General features: G+C 43.1%; 1 protein-coding gene and 1 long non-coding RNA gene across 6 annotated transcripts in view; both read right to left on the bottom strand.

The window, feature by feature from the left end:
• Positions 1-15,210, bottom strand: part of FOXRED1 (FAD dependent oxidoreductase domain containing 1) — a 138,414-nt gene that overhangs the window by 37,929 nt on the left and 85,275 nt on the right. The window lies entirely within an intron of this gene.
• LOC142496393 (uncharacterized) lies at positions 6,106-11,104 on the bottom strand. Its single transcript, XR_012801967.1, has 3 exons — positions 10,203-11,104; positions 6,934-7,094; positions 6,106-6,745 (listed from the first exon to the last, which is right to left on the bottom strand). It is a non-coding gene; the product is annotated as an uncharacterized LOC142496393 (long non-coding RNA).

Here is a 15,210-nt window from a genome sequence, read left to right on the forward strand (position 1 = left end):
GCAAGCACAACTTGAAAGTAATCGCCCAAGCTACTACATGTTCCCAACACTGTTGCAACACATTGTGGGGAACATCACCAAAGACGACAAACTGGATGACAGTTTGTCCCTAGTTACATAGTAGATGAGGTTGAAAAAAGACATACGCCATCAAGGCAATACCCTCAAAAAGAGACCAGGGATCGTTTTTAAACGAGCAAAAAATCTTTTAGCATTCCAATAGATGATCTGTGGATTTTACCCAAACAGAACCCATTCCCCTTTCTTTCCCTAAAATTGAAAAAGTATTTTTAGCATTTTTATTAGTGTTTTTAATGATTCAAGTATGTTTGCCAAAGCAGAACAGATGGAAAGGAGTGAACTTGTGTGCAAAAAACCTAGAAATTATACCTCAAAACAAGATAGAGATACATTGGCGAGGTGTAATAACAAAAAAAGTCCTTTCTTTATCAGCACATACAGCACACAATCCCAGGAAATTTGTAATATAATTTCAAAGCACTGGCACACACTCCTACTAGATAAGGACATCTGCCCCATGTTGGCACAGGGCCCTAGATTTTCCTATAGGAAAGCAAAAACTCTTGCGTCACATTTATCACCTAGTATGTTTACTTCCAAGTCAAATCCAATTCAAATTTCAAGCATTCCAAAAGGGTTTTTCAAATGTGGAACTTGCTCTATGTGCCAGTATGCTTGTCAGGTGAAATATATTTCCTATAATTCTAATCTTAGGAAATATTATATCAAGTCCTTTCTTAACTGCAATATATCATTCGTTATCTATGTTCTTTTCTGTGGTTGCGGACAAAAATACATAGGCCGCACCATAAGACCACTCAGAATAAGAATATCTGAACATGTACGATTGATTAAGAAAGGGGATGTTAACCATCCAGTTCCCAGACACTTTGCACATTGTCATCAAGGGGGCATTAAAAACTTTTCCTTCTCTGCCATAGAACACGTAGCTTGCCACCCTAGAGGAGGCAACAGGGAAAACATGTTAAACCAAAGAGAGATGTATTGGATATACACTCTCAGCACTCTTCACCCATTTGGCATCAACCATGAGTGGGAGCTAAAACACTTCTTGCATGGTTGATGTCCAAAGTAGTGTTGGGAGTGTGTCCCCATCCATCCTCATACATATATTATTGTTTATAAATTGATTCAACTCATTAATAATATATATTTCAAATAAAATACAATACAAACTAATTTGGTATCAATATTGTCCATAATGCGGTTTATTCATCTATAAAGGTTATATAATTATTAACCATTTATGATGCTCAATTTGTATATTTACAAGTCATTTAATATAATCTATGTACACAAATGCAAGATAAGAACATCATCCTCATGAAATACTTGAAATTTCATTATCCTGTTCAAATGTAAATATGTAACTATGCAAAAATGAAATCAATATTGCATAAAATTAATGGTTACCAATCATGATAGAGACTTATGTGCTGTATACATTGATCATTCATAACTAATTAACTTTTTATTTGATTTGTGTATCTTCCTCCTATATATGTTTCTCCTCCCAGTGCAAAAGAATCCTCAAATACATTTTTTATATTTCGGTTGCTGTACATTATTTAGCTTTGTTTTTAAAGTGTTATTACTGTAATGTCTTTGTATTAGATGGTTGTTATCACTTGTTTGTTGCATGTTTATTGTTAGTTCACAATATATCTTGATAGACAGAATTCATCTCCACACAAGGGCTCAATGATGATCACATAATTCATTGATTGCTTTCTACTGATCTCAATTAAGAACCAGCCAATAGGAGATAGGATTCTGCCTATTTAACATGCTAGTGAACAGATTCATTGTACTCTTTGATAAAGTTCCTTACGGAATGAAACGCGTCAGAGAAGGTGAATCCCTGTAATGTCCAGCACCAAGTTTTGATTAAATATTGATTTTATTCATCTATGGCTGAGCTCCTTCGTTTGCAGTGACCGCCGAAGTTCTTTTTCTTCTCTACAAGTATGTTAATCGGTTCATTTTAAAACTCTCTGTGTTAATGATTTGTTTTTCATTGTAAAGTGTTATACTGTTTTTGGTTTGTGACATGAACCATTCTTTATACTTTGCGTATTAGTTCATTTACTCCCCTTATCTACTGATTTATATGTATAAGATTGCTGATGATTCAATTAAATTTGCAATTGTGAAGGGTATATAAGTTTATTGAACTTGCTCTATGGTATCCCTGACGAAGCCAACTATTGGTGAAACGTGTAGGAGCAGCCAAGGGTCTGTGCTCTCCTTTGACATAGTGATTTGATCCATCTAACACTGCTACGTGCTCCTATGAGGGCGGCATATTGTCATCGGCTTGCTTGCTGCTACCATTACTGCGGAGGAGGATCGTATAGCCCCTATTCAGCCGGGAAGGGTCATTGCGTCACGTCCGGAAGTGACGTCAGACCCGGAAACCCAGCGGGCTGTGCACAGACAGTCTCTAACATCGAGACCGGAGGAGTTGTTCTGGGAGAACCAACTGGCCGTTCCTAGCAACCAGCGGAGGTTGGGTGAGCACATCGAGCATTGGCTCACTAACGGCACCCATCAACAATAAATCCCTCACGATTTGTGCACCCATCTGGGGCCATCCCTTTGGTCCTAGGACTATGATCTGAAACCAGGACTTTTTCATGATCCTGTTGTTACCCCTCTGACTTTCATCTAGCAGCAGCTTGCTACGATCGCCTCTCACTAGTGCAATAGATCCTATTGATTTTTATATTTCTTGACATTTTTCTGATAACTGTTTTTTATTGTTTGTTATCATATTTGGTTTATCAATATAAAGATATTTTTACCATTACCCGTTTTACTGCGCTTAAATATCTTTTTTTCTTTTCTGTCCATCAAGATCAACCTATGCTAAATTTAGACAACAGATACTTTGGGCTCTATGCAGTAAGCGCCGAAAAAGTCCTCTCGCCAAGTGTTCCTTATCGGCATGATTCTGCCGATTTTCCCTCGCCGTATGCAATAAGTGCCGAATCCCTTCCGAATCAGGCCGAAAACATTTGGTCCCACTCTGCCGATGATTTGCCGATCACACACAGGTGTATCGACGTGCATGGCGGGGTGGTGTTAGTTTCGCCAATGAAACTTCTTGCTGAATCTGCCGAAGCAAGCATGTTTTTGATTGAGCGGCCCATTTAAAGGCAGCGTGTATTTTTATTAATTCTCTGTGTTGTTGGGAGAGAGAGACACACAGAGCTGGCCGATTTACATATTTCATATTGACTGAGAGAGTAGTTGTGTATTGTGAGAGGTTTGTCCTGTGTGGTTTTGTTAACATCTTTGTCTTGTTTTCCCTTTGTAAGTGTTCAGTGCGATTGTTTTTAAATTTCTTTTCTGTTCTTTGTGAATACTATAGTTATGGCCGAAAGGCGTGGGAAGAGTGATGCTGGTGTGAGTGGTACTGGTAGTCGTGTGAGTACGCGTCAGGGTGAACGTAGGATTCAGGGGAGTGCTGTTGCTGGGAGTGCGACTGGTGTTGCTGGGAGTGCGAGTGCTGCTGGTGGCTGTTGCTGCTGTGGTGTCTGTTGCTGGTGCTGATGGGGTGTCTGCTGGTGGTGTGTCTGGTGGTGGGGTGGTTGGTGGTGGGCCGCTTTTGGAGTCTCTTCCATTGGAAGGAGAGTCCAGTCAGCAGCAGCCAAGCTCTGGGGCTGCATGTGTTCGGAGTAAACGTGTGGAGCGGCCACGTAATCCTCGTTTCAATGAAGTGGAAAACAGAGTTCTTGTCACAGGGATTTTGGAGCACTATGACTCTCTGCATGGGCATTTACTAGGTAAGTCTATCTTTGCATTGATTGTTCAAAGACATGTTATCCTAGGTCATGTGAGATGTCTTAATATCAAACTATTATTCTCTAATATCTATCAATTAAAGTTAATTGTTACACACATATTCCTTCATGCTTTATAACGACCATAACAATCAGTCTAACAAGTTTGCCAAAGTTCATACAATATTCATGCAAGCTTCCTTAGATTTGTATGTTTCCACGTAAATGCTCAAGTGCTACACATATTCAACCTAAACCAGCATGTTTGGCATCTCTTGGAACAGGTAGCAGTTTAGGAAACTGCTCGTTTTTTCTAAAAATAATTAACGTCATATATTTTGTATGTATTTCAAGGGCGGACAAGTTCAGCATCCAAAAAACAAATGTGGGAGCAAATAACATTGGCTGTGTCTGCGTGTGGAAATCATGTCAGGGACCGGGCGAATTGTCGGAAGAGATTCAATGATATCAGGGCAAACTTAAAGAAAAAAATACAAGCACAACGGATGCATGCTTCTGCCACTGGAGGTGGGCCGCCAGCACAAGCTCTAATCTTAACTCCATTGAAGGAGCAGATGCGGGAAAAATTTCTTCCTGTCGTCGTGGAGGGTTTGGAAGGGGACAGAGATATCGGAATTTATAGTTGTCCTACAATATCCAAAAAAATATATATATATATATATATATATATATATATATATATCTATGTGTGTTTGGAAACATGTATTGGCTCAGCTATCGTGGATGACATCATTAGGAGTAAACATACACAACTTAACCTGCATGAAGGGATTATGTGTAATGATCTTCAAAATAACACACACTGCAACCTTCTACCTTACAAAGCATTCAACATCTTTGCCCTATAGTTCAAAGCTGAATGTATGTGTGAATCTTTGTACAAACAATGGGTTAACATGCATAACCACAAAGCACACCCGCACTCATTCTTTGTCACAGTAATGTATAACTTCGTTATACTGTGTCTGTGCACACAAATGCATAATTCAGTTTTTCATGTATGTGTCGATACATATATACATATATATATACATATATATATATTAGCAGTGGTTGACAAATCACCAAAAAATCTACTCGCCACACAAAAAAATCTACTCGCCACCTAGTACCAAACATGTGCTGCTGGGGCCAATAGGAGCTCGCCACGATGTTAAATCCACTCGCCCGGGGCGAGCAAATGTATAGGTTTGTCGAACACTGTATATTAGTGATAATCTATGTTACACCTATAAACAGGCCATTACTGCCTAATCAAGTCTTGCATGGAATATTGTGCATTCAAAGGCGAACATAAATAATTTGCACAAACACATTTCGTTATGTTTGATTAAAGCTCTTTTTTCGCTTCATGTAGTATAATGTGAGCATAAATAGGAACATGTACCATTTGGTATTTAATTGTGTTCATATGTAGCTCACTTCATATTTTTATTTTGCTCATGTACCGGTGTGTGAAACCAGCTGCAATTCATATGTAATCACAGCATAGAGGTGAACAGAGGGGGTGCGGTCAGGCACAGAGCCAGATCACAGGGTCATGGTAGGGTCAAGTCTTGTGTGACGGCTTCCAGGTGGTAGAAACAAATAAAAGGTCAGGGTGGTGTCACATCTTGGGGGAGGGACTACAGTTGTTACAAGCTGACAAGGTGAACAGAAGTTCATCACATTCATTTGAAATGGTAATTATCTGAATACTTTCACCCACCAGGCCACTATATATGAAAACGTACGTTAGTCATTCGTTCACTCATATCTTCTTTTTACCTTATAGATACGCCACCTTATCACACCAGTACCATCTGTGAGCGACACACTGCATGTGTTGCTGAGTGTCAGCCACATTGAGCGCTACACCTGCTTCTCTTAAATGTTCAGACAGATCAATAAAAACATGCATTCACATTTCCAAAATTAGATACTGAATTATAAGCAGAGTCAACTTTGCTGTCATGGTAGTGATGTAGATTATTATTGTTAGATTACTACATAACATATGCAGTGTATGTACAACAGAACACTTCATTTTACAACGCATTCATGCATGAACATTGTATGTTGTATGGTGTTTAAAATAAAGGTTCACATGTACATTTATGTTAAGATGGATAATATACAGATTGGCCGAACCATATCATTGTTATTTCGTTATGTGATGCTGATATTTAGCCATAACTACTCCCACTACAGATACTTCATGTTAATTATGTACACATGACAATTAAATTCTGATGTTATTCTTCTATATAGTTGCTCCTGCAGCTCCTGGGTCACCTGAATCTGAACATGTCTCATCACCTGTCTCATCAAGGTCATCATCAAGAATGGAAGGTGAGTGTATGAGGTGCAGCACATATAATGTGTACATTTGAAGAATTTCATTTGACATGCAAAATAAATGCCTTTCACATGTTATGAACTTCATATCAGTTATTGTCACAGAAGATGTAGTGTTTCCTGACAACATGTATTGTGTGTGTTTTAAACTATCAGCTAGGAGTTGTGAGGTTACAACAACCTTTAATTCATTCTTCTTTCACACTGAGTCGAAACATCATTGTTACTTCAAGCATCATCTTTTAATTGGATACAAATTAAAAATTATGGAAACATGTTATGTGTTGCACTATGAGAACAACTATCATTATAGTGAAAACAAAGTGAAAGTTCCATGGCAGTTCATAATGTCTTTCTTTAGTTGTAGAACCAGATGTTGCCGCTCAAGGACAAATTCACTCAAGTGACCATGAAGATGTTGACACTCCTGGATTAACCCAGCATTCAAGTCCTCCTGCTCGTGACACCTACTCAGCTATTGCAGCTTCTGAAGAATGAATCTTGGGTGAAAAAATCGTCGCCATTCAGAAATGATGTCAGTGCTTGAAAGGATGCTGTCACTGCATGAAAGGATGCATGAAAGGATGCATGAAAGGTCAATATCAGAAATGTCACAAATTCAGAAAGTCATCATCCAAGTTCCTAAAGAAATCCAAAATGTAAACAGGACATTAAAAGCACTAGTTCGGAATGTAAGCCAAGCAAATCAGTTTCGTAGTACAGCAAGAGAACAACAATTCCACTTAACCCCATCAGAGGATGGATCTTTACATGCTGCTACTTTTTCTCCTGAGTCATCAGTTCTTCATTCCCCAGTTCTGGATGATACCGGTACAGTAGGTGCAAGTTCTGTGCAGGTCCCTCTCAACATCCAACCGCTTACATCTGTTCAAAATATGGAACCGACATCTACAAATGAGACACGCAAAAGAAAGTTATGGCAACAATTACTAATAACCAGCTTTGGGAATAAGATTAAAACACCAAAACAAGAAAGTGCTCCACCATCAGTCTTGCAATGTTTATCAACTGTTTCACAACTGCCACAGCCCTCACCCAGTGCCCCTGAAGTGCAACAGCCCTCACCCAGTGCCCCTGAAGTGCAACAGCCCACACTTAGTGCCACTGAAGTGCAACAGCCCACACCCAGTGCCACAGAACTGCCACAGGCCAGTACCAGTCGTACAGTTAAGGCCAGAGTAATTGGCAGAGGGAAAAGGCAAACACAACAGCCAACAAGCAGGCCTGTGACTCGCTCTCAAAAGGATAAACAAAAATAAATAATCACATTCACTAAATGTGTTGGTGTCCTGGTGGTGTTTACTGCAGACTATTTCATGCATAGTGTATGTATGATCATGTACAGATGCTTCATAACATTCAAGTATGTCCTTGTACACATGAATGTTTAGAAATGCTCACTGACTGAATGAAGGCATATTTGATAACATATGAATATGTATTAATCATCAGTTGATTAATGCTACAACATTATTACACACTTGGCATGTTAATGGAAGATGACATTCACTTAGCTCTTGCTCAAGATGAGATGTATCTGGGTTATTTTGGTAATGTAGATAGTCATTTCATGCTAATATTAATGACATACAACTTTAAGTACCCATATAACAGCATACATTTTAATGTTATGTTTTCTGGTGTCTTAACTCTGTAAGACATTACTTACCTTAATCTTCTTTCATAGTTCATAATGTTGGCATGTGATCATGTATGATTTTTGGTTACAATAACAGATCTGTAAGTGTGTATGAATATATCTGTAGTCTCTGTATCTCTATCTATATGTGTACACACACACACGCACACACACATTTTGTGTGTGTGTGTGTGTGTGTGTGTGTGTGTGTGTGTGTGTGTGTGTATATATATATATAGTAACTGATAAATAGAGATATAGAGATATAGAGATATAGAGATATAGAGATATATATACACACCACCACTATTAAGGTTATGGTGGGTAAAAAAAGTGACTAAAACCCTCCACAGTAAAGCATAAAGCAACTGTAAATATTCCTGTATATTCATTTGCATGTCTTAGACAGGTCTGCAACCCTGTCTTTCACCATTATCACCCAGCAAACAGCACTTCTACTGCAGCAAGGGATTCTGGGAAATGACATGCAAATGAGCACACAGTGCCACTTTTTATCTCATGCTCACATTACATGAGCAACCCTTAGCCAATGCATGCTGCTTTAAACACAGCTTTTAAGCAAAGACTTGGGAGATGCAAAGTCAGTTAACCCACTCACAGACATGTTTCAACCTTGATGGGTATCATCAGTGTGAGGTTAAGCTTAAGCTTAAGTTATGGTGAGTAAAAAAAGTGAAAAAAAACCTCCACATGCTGGGTGATGATGGGGAAAGGCGGGGTTGCAGACCTGCCTAAGACATGCAGATGAGCATACAGTTGTATTTGCATATTTGCTTTCCTGTGGAGGGTTTTTGTCACTTTTTTTACTCACCATAACTTAACTCAGTATTATGGTATAGCCTATCCCATAGCCTCTTTGCATACCCAGTTAAAATCAACCCCACACTGATGAGACCCATTAAGGTCGAAACAGCTGTCTGTGTGTGGTTTTCTGGGTATGCACCTTAACCCTGTCTGTGCTCAAAGCTGTGACCATGCAGCAAGCTTAAGCCTATAGGGAACCGTGTTAAAAATGGTTTTTGAGGCAAAAAGTGACAATGTGTGCTCATTTGCATGTAATTTCCCAGAATCCCTTGCTGCAGTGGAAGTGCTGTATGCTGGGTGATGATGGGGAAAGGCGGGGTTGCAGACCTGCCTAAGACATGCAGATGAGCATACAGTTGTATTTGCTTTCCTGTGGAGGGTTTTTGTCACTTTTTTTACTCACCATAACTTAACTCAGTAACACACACACACACACACACACACACACACACACACACACACACACACACACACACACACACACACACACACACACACACACACACACACACACACACACACACACACTATATAGTTAATTATATATAGATATATATAAATATATATCAACATATATATTTATCTAATTATATATCTATCTATGTATATATCAAGAGAGACAAACAGAGAGAGTCAAAGAGAGATAGAGAAAGAGAGAGATAGAAAAACAGAAAAAGAGACAAAGAGAGAGATGTGTGTGTATGGTTAAATCTAGCTAAGTGTAAGCAGAAATCTGTTCATCATAGCACTGTAGATGATTTCACACACATTCTTATTGTAATTAAAAGAGTCAAGTTGTTTTGCACATGTTGATTGCCTAAGCCGAAAGGAAAGTTTCGATTCCTCTGAAAAGAGTGTATCTTAGACAAAGAATTTCAGCCAATTATTGTTACAAATTTCTGGTGGGAGAAAACCTAGGCGTATAACTGTTAGGTTGTATTATAACATTGGAACAAACCGCAAAGATAACATGTAACTATTCACACATTCAGCAGACATCCGTATGCGTTCAACTTAGACACTGTACACTTGAAGAGAGAAGAAATGGCAGAAGCTTCAACATTGCGCAGCCATCCACGTAAATCATACAAATTTATGATTTATGAAGCAATCGAATCAATGCCAGAGAAAAGGGCAACCGTGGGTCAAATCTATGACTTGATACAAAAGAAATATCCATACTACCAAGAACCTGACAAACAACGAAATTTTAAAACTTCTGTACGATTCACTTTATCCGCAAATGAATGTTTTGAGCGTGTCCATGATCGGCTAGATCAACGATATGGATGCTGGCATGTTGCGCCATCATTTAAACTTACCATGGAACATATCTTCTGTTAAATAGCATATTTTTGCCTAATACCAGTTACACTGAAGCCGCACCGACTGTCGCGGCTGCTGATATACCTGCACCCTCCATTCATCAAGACCAGATGCAAGATGGACATAACTACTATGATACTGTATGTATCCAAACTTATATGGGCAATACCAATGTGGATGTGAAAACAACCAACAACTGTACGTACCTCCGGACGTCTTGTTTGAAGAAGCCACTGCAGATCCATATGACTCCCTCATGGAGATGTGTGTGATTCAGGATTCAACGGTTGCCTCAACCATGGATGATACTGTTGTGCCTTCCTGGAGAGAGCAGTTGCAGCCAAATCAGTTTTGACTTCTACTTCTACAAGAATGGTAAATACAATTTTGGTTATGCCTTTACTCAAATTATATATGTGTACTGTGACAAACGCCCCTCTTTTGTAGTGCTGACGTCTGTCTGGGTTCTTCCCGACACAGTCTTCTAGGGTTAATTATACAACAAACAGGATCATGCAAAGTATTATGCTGCTTAACTCAGGCTTCTGCCTGCTTTATTTTCATCCAAGTAAGGTACTGCAGCTTTAACATGTGTAGGTTAGAGGTACTCAGATACTTTCATTCAGCAGTTCACATATTTCAGTGTTACAATATTTCCCACACTGTTATTTCAAGAAATAAAACCAAAATCATATAAGCAAATCCTATCCCTTTCAGGGATCTAACTACACATCAGAATCAGTCTCTCTAACAGCTGCTGGCCAACTAAACTGGTTCCCCAGCTTAAAACAATGCTCTCTCATTTAGGGTCACAAGATACAGTACAGTCTTTTAGCAACAGCAGTAACCATTTGTTTTGTCTTATCTGTTCGTGGAGTCCAGGCAAATCCTCTGGTACTGTGATACGTGGAGGGGCCGTCAACCCCGATACTGGATGCAGGGGAGCAGCGACACCACCAGCCCCCAGGCTCCAAGGAGAGAGAGTGAAATGCAAAACCTCTCTGCTCTAAATACCTGTGCATGTGATTAGAAGAGCAGGTGAGGGAGAACTAGAGCCATTGTAATCTGTGGTCTGGATTTTCCATCCAGCTGCCTGAGTTAATGGGAAGCTGTGGAACGGATCATTAACTATTCCTGCACTTTCTGCTCTAAAACGGGGCAGAAAGCTGCCTAACATCTTTGGACTATGTCACATATCCCCCTCCCCAGCTCACACCTACTGGGGTGAGCGGCCATGGACCTCACTGGGGTGAGCGTCCTACCTGAAATACTTGAGCTAACTCCTCAGTACAACATTAAGTATTCACATGACACGAATATGAACTTTTTCCACGGCAATTATGGACAATAGGTTTCGTCATAAGAGACTATACTTGGCAAACATATTTTTTGTTGATCTCTATTAGGGAACTATTTTGAAAAATAAATGTCTAGCACACATTCTTACAACCCAGGATCTGCTAAATATATTCACAAAACCAGAAATTTACCAACCGAAAAGGGCATTTTTTTTTTTTTCCCCCCCATATTGTAAGCAACCAATATTTTTTTTTCTTATACTACAGCCTTGTAATCTTAAGGGCCATCAACCCTGTATATTAATTTGTAGTTTAGCTACATTTTCAACACAGAGAACCAATATAACATTGTAATATTGACAAAATGCTTATTTGCATAGTTAAGTGTCCGTGACATAGTCCACACGTGTAATAAAAACAAAAAAAGCTGTGTGTGCTGTGCACGCGCATAGTAAGTGAAACTTCTTTGACTTTTGTCACAGAAATTGTATTTGTGATGTTTTAATTAAAAATCAAAATACAATTTCATTGACAAAACACAAATAAATTTGGACTTAGAACGTGCGTGCTTGGCATACATCCCCTGTATTTGCAATAAGTGTGAATTCCTCGTGTAACTGCGTGTGCGTGTGTCAGTCAGTATGTGTGTCAGTCAGTGTGTGTGTGTGTGTGTGTGTCAGTCAGTGTGTGTGTGTATGTGTGTCAGTCAGTGTGTGTGTATGTGTGTCAGTCAGTGTGTGTATATGTGTGTCAGTCAGTGTGTGTATGTGTGTTCATGCGTGTGTGTCAGTCAGTCAGTGTGCGTGCGTGTGTGTGTCAGTCAGTGTGTGTGTATGTGTGTGTGTCAGTCAGTGTGCGTGCGTGTGTGTGTGTCAGTCAGTGTGTGTGTGTGTCAGTCAGTGTGTGTGTATGTGTGTGTGTCAGTCAGTGTGTGTGTATGTATGTATGTGTGTGTGTGTGTGTATGTCAGTCAGTGTGTCAGTGTGTGTGTATGTCAGTCAGTGTGTCAGTGTGTGTGTGTATGTGTGTCAGTGTGTGTGTATGTGTGTGTATGTGTGTCTGTGTGTCAGTGTGTCAGTCAGTGTGTGTGTGTGTGTGTGTGTCAGTCAGTGTGTGTGTGTGTATGTGTGTCAGTCAGCGTGTGTGTGTGTGTGTGTGTGTGTGTATGTGTGTCAGTCAGTGTGTGTGTGTGTGTGTGTGTGTGTATGTGTGTCAGTCAGTGTATGTGTGTCAGTCAGTGTGTGTGTGTGTGTATGTCAGTCAGCCAGTGTGTGTGTGTCAGCCAGTGTGTGTGTGTCAGCCAGTTTGTGTGTGTCAGTCAGTGTGTGTGTGTGTCAGTCAGTGTGTGTGAGTGTGTGTGTGTGTTAGTCAGTGTGTGTGTGTGTGTGTGTGTGTGTCAGTCAGTGTATGTGTGTCAGTCAGTGTGTGTGTGTCAGTCAGTGTGTGTGTCAGTCAGTCAGTGTGTGTGTGTGTGTGTGTCAGTCAGTGTGTGTGTGTGTGTGTCAGTCAGTCAGTGTGTGTGTGTGTGTGTGTCAGTCAGTCAGTCAGTCAGTGTGTGTGTGTGTGGGTGTGTGTTTATGTGTGTGTGTGTGTGTGTGTGTGTGTGTTTATGTGTGTCAGGCACTGTGTGTGTGTATGTGTGTCAGGCACTGTGTGTGTGTATGTGTGTCAGTCTATGTGTATGTGTGTCTCTATTTCTTTGTCCTTCCCCCTCTCTCCTGACTCCCCTCCCAAGACCCACCCCCCCCCGAGCTGCGGAACCACGGGGGCTCTGGCAGAGTCTCCTGACTCTCTCTCCCCTCCCCCCCCCAAGCTGCGGACCCACGGGGGCTATGGCTGAGTCTCCTGACTCTCTTCCCCCCCCCCCCGAGCTGCGGACCCACGGGGGCTCTGGCTAAGTCTCCTGACTCTCTCTCCCCCCCCCCCCCCCCTGAGCTGCGGACCCACGTGGGCTCTGGCTGAGTCTCCTGACTCTCTCTCCCCCCCCCCCCCCCGAGCTGCGGACCCACGGGGGCTCTGGCTGAGTCTCCTGACTCTCTCTCCCCCCCCCCCCGAGCTGCGGACCGCAGGGGCTCTGGCAGAGTCTCCTGACTCTCTCTCACCCCCCCCCTGTGCTTAAGAGGCCCCCCCCCCCTCCGGCAGTGCTGCGTGGGAAGCGGCACGCTCAAACCCCCCCGCTTCCCGCGTTACTGGAGCAGGAGGCGAGAAGCACTCCTCTCTCACCCCGATACCCTCCATCAGGTGGTTGAGTCCTGAAACCAGGCTCCGGATGTGAAGCTGTAGCTCGGGGGGCAAGGAGGGCAGCTCCACGTCCTCAACCCCGGGATCCTCTTCTTGTCCGGCCAGCTGCAGTTGATAGCCTGCAGGTCTCCGCCAGGTAGCAGCGGGAAGAGAGAGGAGAAGGCCGGGGCCAGGAATATGTGTGGGGAGATCGGGACCAGCAGCAGCGGCGCCCACATCACCTCAGCCGTGAAGTACACCCCATCCACTCACCCCCGCAGCTCACCACGAACACAGCCTTCGACTGGTTGGCAGCGCCAGCCTCGAAGCTGGAGAACTCCTTAACTTGGTGGGCCCCCGCGGAGAGCAGCAGCAGTTCGGCGCAGCCGCACCAGTGCAGGATCTCTGCACTCGTTAGCTGTGACGGCGGTGAGTATGTTGAGCGGGGGAGGAGGAGGGGGGGAAAGCCGTCCTCATTCACCCGGCAGCGCAAGGAGGACTCCGAGCCGCCTGTGAGCATCGCCATGACTACCGTGCATGTCAGCGGGCGCGGGCAGCGGCGGCCGTTACGGCGGTGGAGGAATGGCATGCGCAGGGGGGCTCTGTCTGAGTCTCCAACCCGGCAGAGCGCTTGGCTGGGACAGAGAGCGGGCCTGGTCCCAGGAGCTGGTCAGTGTGTGTCTCTCTCTCTGTGTTGTGTGAATGCGGACACGGAGCTGCGGACTCCCAGCCCCCCCTCCCCCCGGCGACACGTGGTCCCGTTACCCCCCTCCTCCCGACTCCCACTACCCCCCTCCTCCCGACTCCCACTACCCCAGGCTGATCTTTGGACACGGAGCTGCGGACTCCCAGCCCCCCCGGCGACACGTGGTCCCATTACCAAAGCAGGAGTGACAGGGCAGGGGGTGGAGCCTCAGCCTCAGCTATCCCACCACGGAGCAGCGTACTCCACGGCGGGCAGCACCACAGAGCCCGTGCCGGATGAGGGGAATTAAATACCCCTTAACACACCTTACGTGACAGCGAATCACCGGCTGCCAATTAAATTTTGAGGGCTGCCGCCGCTGCCGCATGTCAGCAGGAAAGCGGAGGTAGGGAGGAGAGAGGCTGCGCGGCATGGCAGCGGCAGTTAGGAGCGGCGGCTATCGCCGCCGCATATGTCACGGTGTGTGGGGGGTGTGGGGCTCGGGGGGGGGGGGGGTGATTAGGAGCGGCGCCGGCGGCTATCGCCGCCGCCGCCGCATCTGATTTGTGGAGCGGGTGTGATGTCAGTGTTGGGGTCGGGCTGAGCCAGAACACAGCCCGGCCTCAACTGCCAGCACTGACGTCACATCCGTTTCATTTCTGTCTCCACAATTCTTTTTTGCCCCATCACGAATGAGGTGCCACTAAGGAAGTTTCACTTCAAAAAATAATCGGTCAGTTCCCCCAAACATATTTTTTTTTTTTTTTTTTTTTTTTTGACTTCCAGTCTATTGCATCCTTTGACTTTATTTCATAGCCCGCTGCAACCTGCAAATGACTGGACTGTTTCTTTAGCTTCTGATGAGACCCTTGGACCGGATTCTCCTTGGCTCCACAGTGTGGTCCAGATTGGTGAGATATGGAACTATTCAGGCGCCGTGTTAACCTTCGTTGTTTTTTCTTTTCAATCTTTGATTTCCCTTTTGTGGCCATTACCAGGCCTTTGGGTTTT

Source organism: Ascaphus truei, chromosome 6 (assembly GCF_040206685.1).
Source record: "Ascaphus truei isolate aAscTru1 chromosome 6, aAscTru1.hap1, whole genome shotgun sequence".
Taxonomy (NCBI): domain Eukaryota; kingdom Metazoa; phylum Chordata; class Amphibia; order Anura; family Ascaphidae; genus Ascaphus; species Ascaphus truei.